This window comes from Neovison vison, chromosome 9 (genome assembly GCF_020171115.1).
Source record: "Neovison vison isolate M4711 chromosome 9, ASM_NN_V1, whole genome shotgun sequence".
Lineage (NCBI taxonomy): Eukaryota > Metazoa > Chordata > Mammalia > Carnivora > Mustelidae > Neogale > Neogale vison.
The window spans coordinates 21,494,254-21,508,430 of NC_058099.1; positions in this window are offsets into that span (position 1 = coordinate 21,494,254).

Below are 14,177 nucleotides of genomic sequence, written 5' to 3' on the forward strand. Positions count from 1 at the left end.
CGCTTCCGGTGTGTCACTGCCGTCCTAGATCCCCCGGCGGGAGGGTTTTTCTTACCGGAACTAAAGGATGTCTCAGTGTCTGAGGCACATGTAACCAATGTGTGCAGAGCGCGTTACCTTCCACGTGGCCTTCACACGCGATCATTTCTACATCATTACTTCACCTGCGGCAATTGATAGTCTGGCTCTCTTGCCGTCTGGCTATCCATGTAAAGAAGATGTGTGCACAGAATTTTAAAGCCGAGTCTCCAGGTCGGACGCCTTCCTTTCACTAACCCCCCGCCGTCTTTCCAAAAGGAAGATGAATTTAGAGGCTCTAGGCGCTGACTCTGCCTGCTAGAGACCCTTAAATTTCATGACCATCTAGTTCAGATGTGGAGGTTCTTTCTCAACCCCCACACCATTAACATTTGGAACTTATAATTTTTTTTCTCCCAAATAAGAGCTGTATTATTTTAAGATGGTTAGCAGCATCCCTCTACACACCAGGTACCAGTAGTACCACCACGCCAGTTATGACAGTCAAAAATGTCCCCAGATATTGCTAAATGTGTTCGGGGTATAAGGTGGCCAGAACAAACACAGGTCACTCAAATTTTAATTTCTGACAAAAAGAAAAAATTTGTTGGTATAATTAAGTCCCAGATATTGCATGGAACTCTACAATTGCACGAAGAATTTTGCCTCAAAAATGTGCTTCTACCATTTAGTCAGTACGTATTCATTGAGTCTCTAATATGAGGTAGGCACTGTTGGAGGTTCTGAGCTCGTAGTGGTGAGAGTAAGGCAGATGAGATTTTTTTTTTTTTTACGGTTTTATTTATCAATTTATTTGACAGCACAAGCAGGCAGAAGAGCAGGCAGAGGGAGAGGAAGAAGCAGACCCCCTGCCCCCGCCGCTGAGCAGGAAGCCAGATGTGGGGCTTCATACCAGAGCCCTGGGTGGGACAAAGCCGAAGGCAGACTGCTTAACCAATTGAGCCACCCAGGTGCCCCGGTAGACAAGATTGTTGATCTCAGGGAACATATATTTTAGTACACGATGACAGACAATAAACAAGAAAATAATAAACTTTAAGATATAATAAATTCTTTTAAGAAAATGAAACAAGGGAGAGACATGTGTGACATATAGCATACATATATAGCTATAGATAGGAGAGCGAGTGAATTAATGCAAACACATAAGAGAGTCACCAAGCTGAAATTGCTAGAGTCAGGGTCAATCATTAGAGTCAATTCCAGGACATGTAAACTGACTCAAAGGACAAATAGAAGATGACTTGAAGGGTGTGAGGGAGTTTTGGAATAAGAGAGTAGTGAAGTAAATACCAAGAAGGGAAAAGAGGGCAGAGGCAAGAAAAGAACGTGAAGTTTTTCAAGAAATAAAAGCTAGCCCATATGCCTGGGAGTGGGGAATAGGAGTGCAGGGCATAAAATTGGAAGAAGCTAGATTGTGAGAAGTCAGTTTCTTCCATGTTGAAGAAGTTGCTCTTTATCCTAAGAGCAATGGAAAGCCAATGTGAAAATTTAAGTAGTAAAGTGGCACCTTCAAATACGCACATCAGAACAATTACTCTACTAAGAGAATGAGTTGGGAGATTTCAGGACCACCATTATGAGACAGTTTTAAGAATCCAAGTAAGAGGGGCACCTGGGTGGCTCTAGCCGTTAAGCATCTGCCCTCGTCTCAGGTCATGATCCTAGGGTCCTGGGACAGAGACCAGAACTGGGCTTCCTGCTCAGCGGGAAGCCTGCTTCTCCCTCTCCATCTGCTGCTCCCCCTGCTTGTGCTCTCTCATTCTCGTTCTCTCTCAAATAAATAAAATCTTAAAAAAAAAAAAGAAAACATACTTCTGTTCTGTGAAAAACAAGGCCAAAAGAAGGGAAAGACAAGCCACAAACTGAGAGAAAATATTTTTGAAAGATACATCTGGTCAAGGACTGTTATCCAATATATACAAAGAACTCTTGAAACTCAACAGTGAGAAAACAAATAACATTATTAAAAAGTGGGCCAAAGGGGCACCTGGGTGGTTCAGTCAGTTAAGTATTTGCCTTGGGCTCAAGTCATGATCCCAGGGTCCTACGATTGAACCCCAATTCGGGCTCCCTGCTCAGTGGGGAGTTTGCTTCTCCCTCTCCCTATGCCCTTCCCCCCGCTCATGCTCTTTCCCAAATAAATAAATAAAATCTTTTAAAAAAAGATAAAATATGGGCCAAAGATCTTGACACCTCACCAAAGAAGGTATATAGATGGAAAATTAGCATATCAAAAGATGCTTCACATCTAATGTCTTCAGGGAAATGCAAATTAAAACAATGAGCTATCACTGCATACCTACTAGAATGGCCAAAATCTAGAAAACTGCCAATACCAATGCTAACAGAGATGTGGAGAAACAGGGGCTCTCATTCATTGCTGGTGGAAATGTAAAATGGTACTGTCATTTTGGAAGATGTTTGGCATTTTCTTATAAAACTTAACATATTCTGGGGCACCTGGCTTGCTCAGTTGGTAGGGTGTGCAACTCTTGATCTCAGGATGGAGAGTTCATGCCCCATGTTGGTTTATAGAGATTACTTTAAAAAAAAAACTAAAAAACTAAACAGTGTCTTACCATATAATCCAGCAATTGCACTCCTTGTGCAATTTGTCCTTTACCCAAAAGAGTTAAAAATTTATGTCTGCAGAAAAACCTGCACATAGATGTTTATAGCGGCTTTATTCATACTTGCCAAAACCTGGAAGGACCAAGTTGTCCTTCAACAGGTAAATGGATAAATTGTGGTACCTCTAGACAGTGGAGTATTAGCACTACAAAGAAATGAGCTTCCAAGCCATTAAGAGATATAGAAGAAGCTTAAATGCATATCATAAGTGAAAAAACTAATCTGAAAAGGCTGCATATTGTATGACTCCATCTATATAATATTCGGACAAAGTCAAAAGTATGGAGACAGTAAAAAGATCAGTGGTTGCCAGGGGTTCGAGGGAGGGATGAAAAGGCAGAACACAGAGAATGTTTAAGGCAGTAAACGTACTTTGTATGACACTATATTCACAGATCCATGTCGTTATACATTTGTCCAAACAAAACGTACAACACCAAGAATGAACACTAATATAAACTATGGATTTGGAGTGATTATGATGTTTCAGTGTATGTTCACTAATTATAGCAAATGTACCTACCACTCTGGTGGGACATATTAATAATAGGGGAAACTGTACATGTGTTGGGGAGTGGACATATGGGAAATCTCTGTACCTTCCCTTCAGTCTTGCTGTGAACCGAAAACTGCTATGAAAAAAAAGTTTTTTAAAAAACCACTAAGGCCATGCCTTGTAATTCTTTGTATTCTTTTTTTTTTAAAAAGATTTTATTTATTTATTTGACAGAGCAAGATCACAAGCAGGCAGAGAGGCAGGCAGAGAGAGAGGAGGAAGCAGGCTCCCTGCTGAGCAGAGAGCCTGATGCGGCCTCGATCCCAGGACCCTGAGATCATGACCTGAGCCGAAGGCAGCGGCTTAACCCACTGAGCCACCCAGGCGCCCTAATTCTTTGTATTCTTATAGTGTCTTTATGTAACTAGCACTCAATAAATATTTTTCAAGTTGAACAAGTTAAATAAACATGGTAAAATAATTTGGAGTTGATTGGGTTTTTCTATATATCCAGTGGTGAAACAGTAAAAATAAGAAACCACTACAACCATGGATTTTAGCCTAGTAGATCTACACTGTCAAACTAGAGCAGTAGAGTGTCATAGTTCATACTCCCAGATAGGTGACATTTGTACCACCATGTTGGATGACTACTGATCAGTCTGACCAGAAGTCCTAGGCCAGTGAGCATGAGGAAATCTTGCCATTTGCAATGATGTGAGTGGAACTAGACGGTATTATGCTAAGTGAAATAACTCAATCAGAGAAAGACGATTATCATATGATCTCACTGATATGTGGAATTTGAGAAACAAGGCAGAAGATCATAGGGGAAGAGAGGAAAAAAATGAAATAAGATGAAACCAGAGAGGAAGAGAAACCATAAGAGACTCTTAATCTCAGCAGACAAATTGAGGGTTGCTGGAATGGAGAGGGGTGGGAGGGATGGGGTGGCTGGGTGATAGACATTGGGGAGGGTATGTGCTATGGTGAGTGTTGTGAAATGTGCAAGACTGATGAATCACAGACCCATACCCCTTATTTTATATATATATATAATATATATGTTATATATATAAATAATATATATTATTTATATATGTTATATAAAATTAATAATATATAATTATATATTAATTAGTATATATTATATAAAATTAATAATATATAATTATATATTATTTAGTATATAATTATATATTATTAATTTTAGATAACATATATGTTAATAAAAATAAATATATAATATAATAATAAATATAAAAATAATTGTTACAGAACTTTGTATCCAACAAAAAGAACATATGTTCTTTTCAAATACATAAAGCAGTCACAACAATTTACCATGTATTAAAAAATAAAGGAAATGTTGATAAATTTAAAAAAAAAAAGTATCTTCACTCTCCATTTACCTGAAATGAGAGAAAACCTCATTATAATTTCTGGCTATAAGACTTTTATAAGGTCTTTCCAATCAAACTGAGCATACTTTTTTCATACCTACATTGACTTGCTTGGTTCAAAAATTGATCTAAATTATGTAAACAGAAGTTACACCTACATATCCACAAATCAATAAATGGTTGAAAAACAACCATTCCAGAGGCACCTGGGTGGTTCAGTAGGTTAAAGCTGCTGCCTTCTGCTCAGGTCATGATTCCCGGGTCCTGGGATCGAGCCCCACCTCCCGCTCTCTGCTCAGCGGGGAGCCTGCTTCTCTTCCTCTCCCTCTCTCTGCCTCTCTGCCTATTTGTGATCTCTCTCTGTCAAATAAATAAATAAAATCTTTAAAAAAAGACTTAAAATAAAAAAAACATTCCATATACAATGAGATATTATACTATTTTAAAGTTATCTATAATTATAAGGCAAGGAATAAGTACTACAAGACCTTTTTTTAAAAAAATTGAATATTATAAAACTAGGAAGGGATGAAAAAAGAAACTAATTCAAAACCAGCATTGCTTTTGATCTTCCTTTAGGTCAAATCTAGTAGCCCAGATGTCTGTTAGTGTGAACGAGGTGGTTTTTGGAGTTAGAACACCACAAATTTCATTGCCAAACTCATTTTAACAGAGGGAGAGGGAGAGAGAATCTTAAAATGGGCTGCGTGCCCAACACAGAGTCTGACCTGGGGCTCAATCTCGCAACACTGAGAACATGACCTGAGCCAAAATCAAGAGTTAGACCCTTAACTGACTGAGCCACCCAGGCCCCCCTACCAAACTTGTTTTTGAATTTTTCAGAATTCTATGAATATAACCTCTCTTCTGCTTTCCTGATATATGCCTACTTTTTAGAAAGAGGTAATACCTGTTTCTTCCCTATCACTTCTATCAGCCATCCACTTGAAGGGTGGGGGAAGGGACGTTTCTGACTGTATTAGTTGTTGTTTCTCACATCCATTTTCCTTTTACCTGTTCAGCCCACTCAGTCACTTCTGTGGAGAAATTCATTTTACAAGTCTTCCATCATCTGGCATTCTTATTTACGACAAGAAAAATCACACAACTCCCAAACTCACATACCCCATTCCTACTGGGTTTATATCCTGACCCACTTGGTCATCAGGTAGACAGAAGCCAATTTTTTATTTGTTGACCACCAGAGAGGCACAGATAAAATCTTGCTGAGCAGAAATTCTGGAGAGAACTCATCCTGGCCCTCTACCTCTGACTGGTTCCAGTGAGCTGGAAAGAGAGTATGCCAGTTCCAAACTGTCCACGAGAGGGTGCTACCCATTTCTGCTCAGTCTGTTAGAGATGTGTGATGACTAAATTCCACAATTTACAATGGCTTCAATTTTTCTCAGCCTTCCCTCAGAATTCTTGAATGAAGCACTTTTTAAAACCAAGGGTCTAGGGGCGCCTGGGTGGCTCAGTGGGTTAAAGCCTCTGCCTTCAAAGTGTGGTATCCATCTTCTCTAAGTAAACTGTGAATCTTCTTTATTTCCCAATGTTTTCCATCACATGCTTTTTGCTCCATTAATTCTGAACTGCTTGTAATTTGAAGCTATTTTATCCTTCTGAGGTTTTGTTCTGGTGGTTCCCTTTGCCTAGAATACCCTTCCTCTCCTCTTCCCTACCAGCCAGCCTACTCATCTTTCAAGTTTCAGCTCAAGTACCATTTCCTTTTTTTTTTTTTTTTAAAGGTGCCTTCCCTGATTCTTCAGTCTCAAAATATGCCCCTGACTATAAGCTCTTGAAGGGCAGAAAACACCACTTGTTCATGCTTTTCTAGTTTCTAGCATTTAGTGTAATATCAATATGCAGTAAGGGCTCAATAAATGCTCATCAACTTAACTAAAAGAAAAAAAAAAAAAAAAAAGTCTCTGCCTTCAGCTCAGGTCATGATCCCAGGGTCCTGGAATCGAGCCCCGCATCGGGCTCTCTGCTCAGCAGGGAGCCTGCTTCCTCTTCTCTCTCTTCCTGCCTCTCTGCCTACTTGCGATCTCTGTCAAATAAATAAATAAAATATTAAAAAAAAAAACCCAAGGGTCTAAGTAGGGAAAATAAACCTGATTGGTTGCATACACAGAAGAGAAAAGCTAAACATAGCTCCAAAGCCCACTCCCCTGGCATGCTCCATAATGGGATGATAGTTACAAGGATTTTGCAGCAATCATGTAATTTAAACACTGGCGTTTGGCTCTGTTTTTAAATTTTTTAATTTTTTTAAAAGATTTTATTTATTTATTTGACAGAGAGAGATCACAAGTAGGCAGAGAGGCAGGCAGAGAAAGAGGAGGGGAAGCAGGTTCCTTGCTGAGCAGAGAGCCCAATGCGGGGCTCGATCCCAGAACCCTGGGATCATGACCTGAGCCTAAGACAGAGGCTTTAACCCACTGAGCCACTCAGGTGCCCCGGCTCTGTTTTTAAAGGGAAGAAAAACATTTGTAAAGAAATATCTCCAATACGCAAAGGTAAATCTATTTACTTTTTGTCTAAATAATGTGTGAAATTAGGTGAAGAGTTATTTCAGAAATAATCACTATGATAAGGTTTTACATGGGAAATTTAAGGACATATGAATCTACTAATTAGCATAATACCCACTCAGATCTGTCTGGCTCCTGAGTGTGGCCAGGGGATAAAAATTTGAGAGCCTTTCGTCTACAAGAGGTTTTCGTCTTTTTGTTATGGAAAGCATTCTAGTTGATACAGAAGAGGTTGCTTATGCAGGAGAAAATAACCCAAGTAGCTTAAGAAATTTAGAAGAGATACAGTCTATGTTCATTAACCTTTAATAGGAGGAAAGAGCTTCCCCCATCATCAGAGGAAGAAAAGAGAAGATGGGTACAGATGCAGAGAAGTTTGTAACTTTGACCATGAAAAGACAAGGTCTCTGTTCTAATGGTTTTTAATTTTTTCAGTGAAGCCTAGGGTAAGATTATCTCTTGAGAGCTGAGGTTTGAGAACAGAAGTAAAAGTGTATAAAACTGTTATCACACTGTTTGAAAAAGCAGATTTATTGGAGAATGACTGGGATTCCTGGGTGGGGTTGAGTGTGCCAGTATGTTGTTTGTGATCATTCAAGGAAAACCAGTCAGTCTGGTTGTGCAATTTTCTCCAGTAATGTTCAGCTGCTCCTGAGAATGCATGGAAAGGGCAATAGTTGGTTTTATTCAGGGTTAGTTTTATGCCATGGTGATTGATAAAGGAAGAGAGAAGCAAGGAAACTGGAGACATTTGCCAGGCAATAATTATAATGAAGTACCTTGAAATCTTATATGAACTAGATTGGACTAAAATTCATACCCACTATGATAACAGTATGAAAGGCCAGCAGGTCAAAAACAGGGAAAGAAGAGCGCATCAATGAAAGATCTATGGGTTATGAAAATTGAGTCTCCTAGATGACCTTCTTGGTGGCCTGAGTTTCTTTTAGGAATAGGTCAGCCACCAGGATGTCAGTGGTACTGAGTGGACTGAGGAAGTGACAGAGACAAAATTCTGTTTTGTTTGGTGTTTGGGAGTAAGATGCTGGGAATTACACATCACATGCTAGGATGCTGAGCAAGGGGTGAGTTGAGATACTGGAGGGTATTCAGAAATGCCAATTCTCTTAAAACACTCTGCAAATCTATCACTTGGCCACTGATCAGTGGTTTTGGATAATGGCCAGATACATTTAGATTTCATGGGTCATTAATAGTATCCTTCAAACCAGGAGAAAGATGGGGACCATATGTGTATATGGAAGAAGATAGATAGTGCCATATTTGTGCAATAAGATAATTATGAATTGAATCCCTTAAATATACATTTAGCAATAAGAGTGAAAAATGAAATTCTTTCTTAATCACTTTTGGTTGCCACATTGTGCTTCTTTGTACAGGACTGCATGTTTTTATACTTTATAATTGTCAAGAACTATGAAGGGACAGAGGTTTTTACCTTCCTTTGCAAACTAGCCAGTTAGCCTGGCACAGTTTCACAGATGCTGGCAGAAAGCACAGACTCCTAGGTCAGAGATACGGGACTTTATGACTCACAGCACAGCAAGCAGCACCACGTTCATGTCCATTTTGGCTCTCCACCTGCCCCCCCCCGCCTTCCGTGGGTAACACAGGGGGACCCAGGTAAATGCTGTGATGAAGTAGATTCGCATCCCCGTTGAGGAACTCTGAGCTTAGGGAACCCAAATCTTTTATAATAGACACTTGCATGCACCTAGGGGAGACATTACACTAGACAGAAAACAAACCTACCCCTCTGATCTTGTGGGAGACCTTATGTCTTCCCAGGCTATCTGGAGAAAATAGTCCAGAACACAAATGGTCGGTGCCCCTGCTCGCAAGCATGGAGAAACAAGGAGAATTGTCTCCTGACAAAAAGAATAGTAGTCACACTCACGTAGTGCTTACTGTGCATTAGGAACAGTTCTACGTAGTGCTTAATATACATTAGTCTTTAGTGCTTAATATACATTATGTCACTTCATCCTCACAACAGTTCTATGAGGTTATCCCCATTTCACAAATGAGAAAATGGAATTTTATGATAGTACAGAATGGTAGAGTGTCTGTAATGATTTAGATCACTGGAGACTCTGGCTTCCTAAGGTCTGAAAGGGGCTTGATGCTTGTTTGTTTGTTTGCTTGTTTTTAAAGTAGGCTCCACCCCCAGCATGGAACCCAACGCAGCAACTGAACTCACTACCCTGGGTTGGGGACCTGAGCTGAGATCAAGAGTCAGCCATTTAACCAACTGAGTCACCCAGGTGCCCCAACATGATGTTTAATTTTAATAAGCCCACAGGTGATTCTGATAGACACCAAAGTTTGAGAATCACTAATTTAAAGTGCCTGGCTGGCTGGAGTGTGTGACTCTTAATCTCAGGAATATGAGTTCAAGGCCCATATTGGGGCTAGAGATTACTTAAAAATAAAGTAAAAAAGATAAGCATCATCTTTCTAATTCCCTCAAATATTTAGCAAAGCTTTCTATTCCTTTCTAAATTTATGCCTACAAATTTTTCTCTTTTATTTTTTTTCCATTTTATTTAAAACACAGGATTTTTGAGTTCTTGCTGTATAAAGGAGATTCAGAATCAAAAGAAAGAAAACCAATTTCTTTCCAATGAAGATGTTTAGAGAAAGTACAGACTTTAAAGATTTATTTTTATTTTTATTTATTTGTCAGAGAGAGAGCACACAGGCAGGCAGAGTGGCAGACAGAGGCAGAGGGAGAAGCAGGCTCCCCGCTGTGCAGGGAGTCCAATGTGGGACTTGATCCCAAGACACTGGGATCGTGACCTGAGCCGAAGGCAGCCGCTTAGCCGACTGAGCCACCCAGGCATCCCTAGAAAAAGTACATACGTTAAAAGGACTGGCTCATTAAGTTTAAAATACAATATGTATTTAAAAGAAAAGAAAATCACAGGGGCGCCTGGGTGGCTCAGTGGGTTAAGCCGCTGCCTTTGGCTCGGGTCATGATCTCAGGGTCCTGGGATCGAGTCCCGCATCGGGCTCTCTGCTCGGCAGGGAGCCTGCTTCCCTCTCTCTCTCTCTGCCTGCCTCTCTGTCTACTTGTGATTTCTCTCTGTCAAATTAATAAATAAAATCTTTAAAAAAAAAAAAAGAAAAGAAAATCACAACATTGCCAACATTCCAAGTTCTTAGTGGAAAAACATACTTTCTCACATGATGACGATAGCCACAAATGTTGCATATCCACAAAAGTTCAGTACTGAAAATGTCATGGATAGAATTATGTTAGTAAGTGACTTCCAGGGAAAATTCAAGTTTCATTCATTTTGGGGACTAGAATAATGCAGGGCAAAAAAAAAAAAAAAGCATGTAGGGTGATGACCCTGTTTTTCTTTTTTACATTTCAGAGTGTGAAGCTTTCTCTACATGACTGAGAGATGTGATATCCATACTTACCTGCAGCGGTGACAGGACAAGGTGTCATTTGCATCCATATGTGTGCCCTTTTAACAATTTGGGGGAGTGTGCGTGTCTTTTACAATTTTTATTAATTTAAACCATTTGTCTAAAATTCCTTTGAAACTTATTTTCTCTTTCAGAGTCCATGAACTTTCATATCTGTGGTTTTTTTAAACAATAATTACATATGTTATTTAGACTGAGCAGTCTCCTAGCAGGAGACAGAGGGCCACCCACCAAAGGGAAGTATGCAGGAGAAAGGGAAACCAACGGTGGCTGGGGAGATGCCCTTCTACTTGAGCCCGAAGGGGTCAGGGTACAGAGGTGTGCCCAGAGGCTGCCTAAAGGAGCTGTGCTTTTTTTTTTTTTTTTAAAGATTTTATTTATTTATTTGACAGGCAGAGATCACAAGTAGGCAGAGAGGCAGGCAGAGAGAGAGAGGAGGAAACAGGCTCCCCGCGGAGCAGAGAGCCCGATGTGGGGCTCGATCCCAGGACTCTGGGACCATGACCTGAGCCAAAGGCAGCGGCTTAACCCACTGAGCCACCCAGGTGCCCCAGGAGCTGTGCTTTTAAACAACGCCAATCCAAAGTAATCTGACAGGAAGAATCAACACTAGACCTACCAAAATCAAGTGTAAGTTTGAGGGAAGGGGGCAGGATTTGTGAAAACAGCATGGAGAGTGGATCTGGAAGGCAAATGAAGAAAATCAAATAGAGTTGCTCCTGTCTCTCCTTGAACGTTAGTGTTTTCAATTGCTTGTTCTTAACACAGTGCACTTTGGTCCCTATATTACTAATTATAACCCCTACTTATATAGTCCTTTGAGGTTGGAAATTTTTTTCAAGTACACTATGTCACAATTCTGTTTTTTGGCACATAAACATGTACATCATGTTTGTGATTATATACAACATGTACATAAACAGGTCCATAAACATGTATCATCCTGTGATACAAATGAAGCAATTTAAAAGAAGCAAATTAAGGCACGTTAAAAAAAAACTTTTAGTTATGGTTAACTAAATAATAACCAATGAATTCCTTATTCATTTCCCTAAAATGAGGTTTTTTCTCCCCCCACAGTAAATTCCCAAGTCAGAGAGGCTGCTTCAGAGAGAATCCTGTCTCCTGAACTTGAGCAGAACTGCAGGGTGCTCCCAATGTAAATTTACCTTCCTTCCACTCCACAAATGCCTAGTCACAAAAGTACTACACCTACTTGTATTATTTTAAATGTTATAACAAGAAAAAACCACATAGTTACTGTTTAATTCATGATTTCTATATCACCAATAACTTGGACTTGAATAGCAACAACATTGTAAAAATAGTTTGCCTTCACCCAAAATTCTTTTGATTTAAAGCAAACTAATTAAGCTTTGAGTCAGAGTTTATTCTATGATGATGAGAACGTAAAACAGATTTAAAATGTCTCTGAATCCAGGGGTACCTGGGTGGCTCAGGTGGTTAAATGTCTGCCATTGGTTCAGGTCATAATCCCGGTGTCCTGGGATCGAGCCCCTCATCGGGCTCCCTGCTCAGCTGGGAGCCTGGGATTCTGCTTCTCTCTCTGCCCCTTCCCCCTGCTCATGCTCTGTCTGTCTCTCCCTTGCTTTCAAATAAATAAATAAATATGCCCCAGTGCACATTGTACAAGAACATTTGCAAAAAAGACAAACAATACATTAAACACATCACAACAGTTCCTATAGTAGTAGGAGGAGAAGAGTAGGGAATGGGGCCTTTTTTTAAAAAGCATACCAATTAGTGACAGAGAATTTTTGGCAGACCAGTGGTGATAATACACCATAAGTTATGAGTATGAAGACCTCAACCCTCTGGCCCTGAGGTCCAAAATCCTATACAAACAGTGAAGAAATCATGACCCCTCTCTTCTTAACAGGGAGACTGAAAGTTTTGCCACAGTCCAGCTCCATGGACACAAGATAACCTATGTCTCTCTTTTTAATCTGAAATATTTGGCCCACATGATGACATCCAATTGCAACATTTCCTTGCCCCACTGACTCTACCAACTGAACCACAGTTGGGCACCCCTAGACATGCATCTTCTGTCCTTTTTCTTTCTGCTTGGAATATGGACATGCTGCCCAGTGGTACAATAAACATTCTGTGACCCTGGAAGAAAGCCTTTCACTACAGATGGCAGTAGAAGAGTCTGGTTTCCTGAGCAGTGTCCTGGGATGGAACCCTGTGTTGAGTCCCACATTGGGCTCCCTGCTTAGCGGGGAGCCTGCTTCTCCCTCTCCTTCTGCCCCTCCCAGCTGCTCATGTTCTTTCTCTCTCTCTCTCTCTCTCTCTCCTCTCTGTCTTTCCCATGAGCTCTCTCTCTCTCTCTAATAAATAGATAATAACCACTCCGGGTCTCTTTCCCAGGTAGTCACTGTGACTCAGCTTAATGGCTGAAATGAGCTGTCATGATGATGAAGCTCGGTACTGGCTGTTGCATGATCACAGGGTCAGTCAGAATATGGATTAGAGGATCAAGGAAGAAGATTTCTCTTTACTTTGCTCTAAGACAAAATCTTATTCAATTCAGTGCTCTGACCTTAGGTTTCAAAGAACTCTGATCTAGCAAGCTGAGGGAACACGTCACTTAATACAATCGTGCGAGTAATAAGAAAATGTATCTCTTCAAATAATTCAGATAATACAGATGTGAACAGCGTAAAAAGCAAAACTCATTGTTATCTGGTGACAATTACTTCTGATGCTTTTCTATGGCAATGTGCTTTTATTTATTTATTTATTTAAGATTTTATTTATTTATTTGAGAGAGATACAGTGAGAGAGAGCATGAGCGAGGAGAGGGTCAGAGAGCGAAGCAGACTCCCCATGGAGCTGGAAGCCTGATGTGGGACTCGATCCCGGGACTCTGGGATCATGACCTGAGCCGAAGGCAGTCGTCCAACCAACTGAGCCACCCAGGCGTCCCGCAATGTGCTTTTAAAATACACCTTTTTTTTCTTTTCTACAACTTCTACTGTGTTGGTCTGGTGAGATAATGCTTGTGAAATAATTATAAAACTGGATAGTAATATTATTCTCATAATTGAAAGAATCCCTTAATACATGTAAGATACTACATTTGGAGAGAGAACAATTATACCTCTTCCCACAACACAATGAAATGTGGCCAGGGCAGCACCAACTAGGAGCCCTTAGTAGCTAATTTCTAAGCCTCACAATAGTCCAGGGAAGTAAATATTTTAAAAATCTTCCTCAGAGCCTAAGGGATCTGAAGTTCAAGAAGTGAAATCAATTAGAGATCACAGAGTTAGTAGGAGGGTTGAGATTTGAATTTGAGCTAACATGCTCAAAGCCCTTGTCCTTTTCATTGTTCATTTTATCTTCTAATATAGGTGAGATGGGTTCCTCTTGCAGGTAAGAAGAACTTTAGGAAAGGTCACACTTATGGGATCTCTGTAAACAACTATTGGTAATGTTATTTTGGATATACAAATATATTGAATGTCTTGGAATGTCACTCTCTCGTCCTGGTTTCCCCTCTTAGTCCCTCTTCCCATCCTCCTATCCATTTGGCTAGTGTCTGATACAATTATTTCTTTAAAAAATTTTATTTATTTGAGAGAG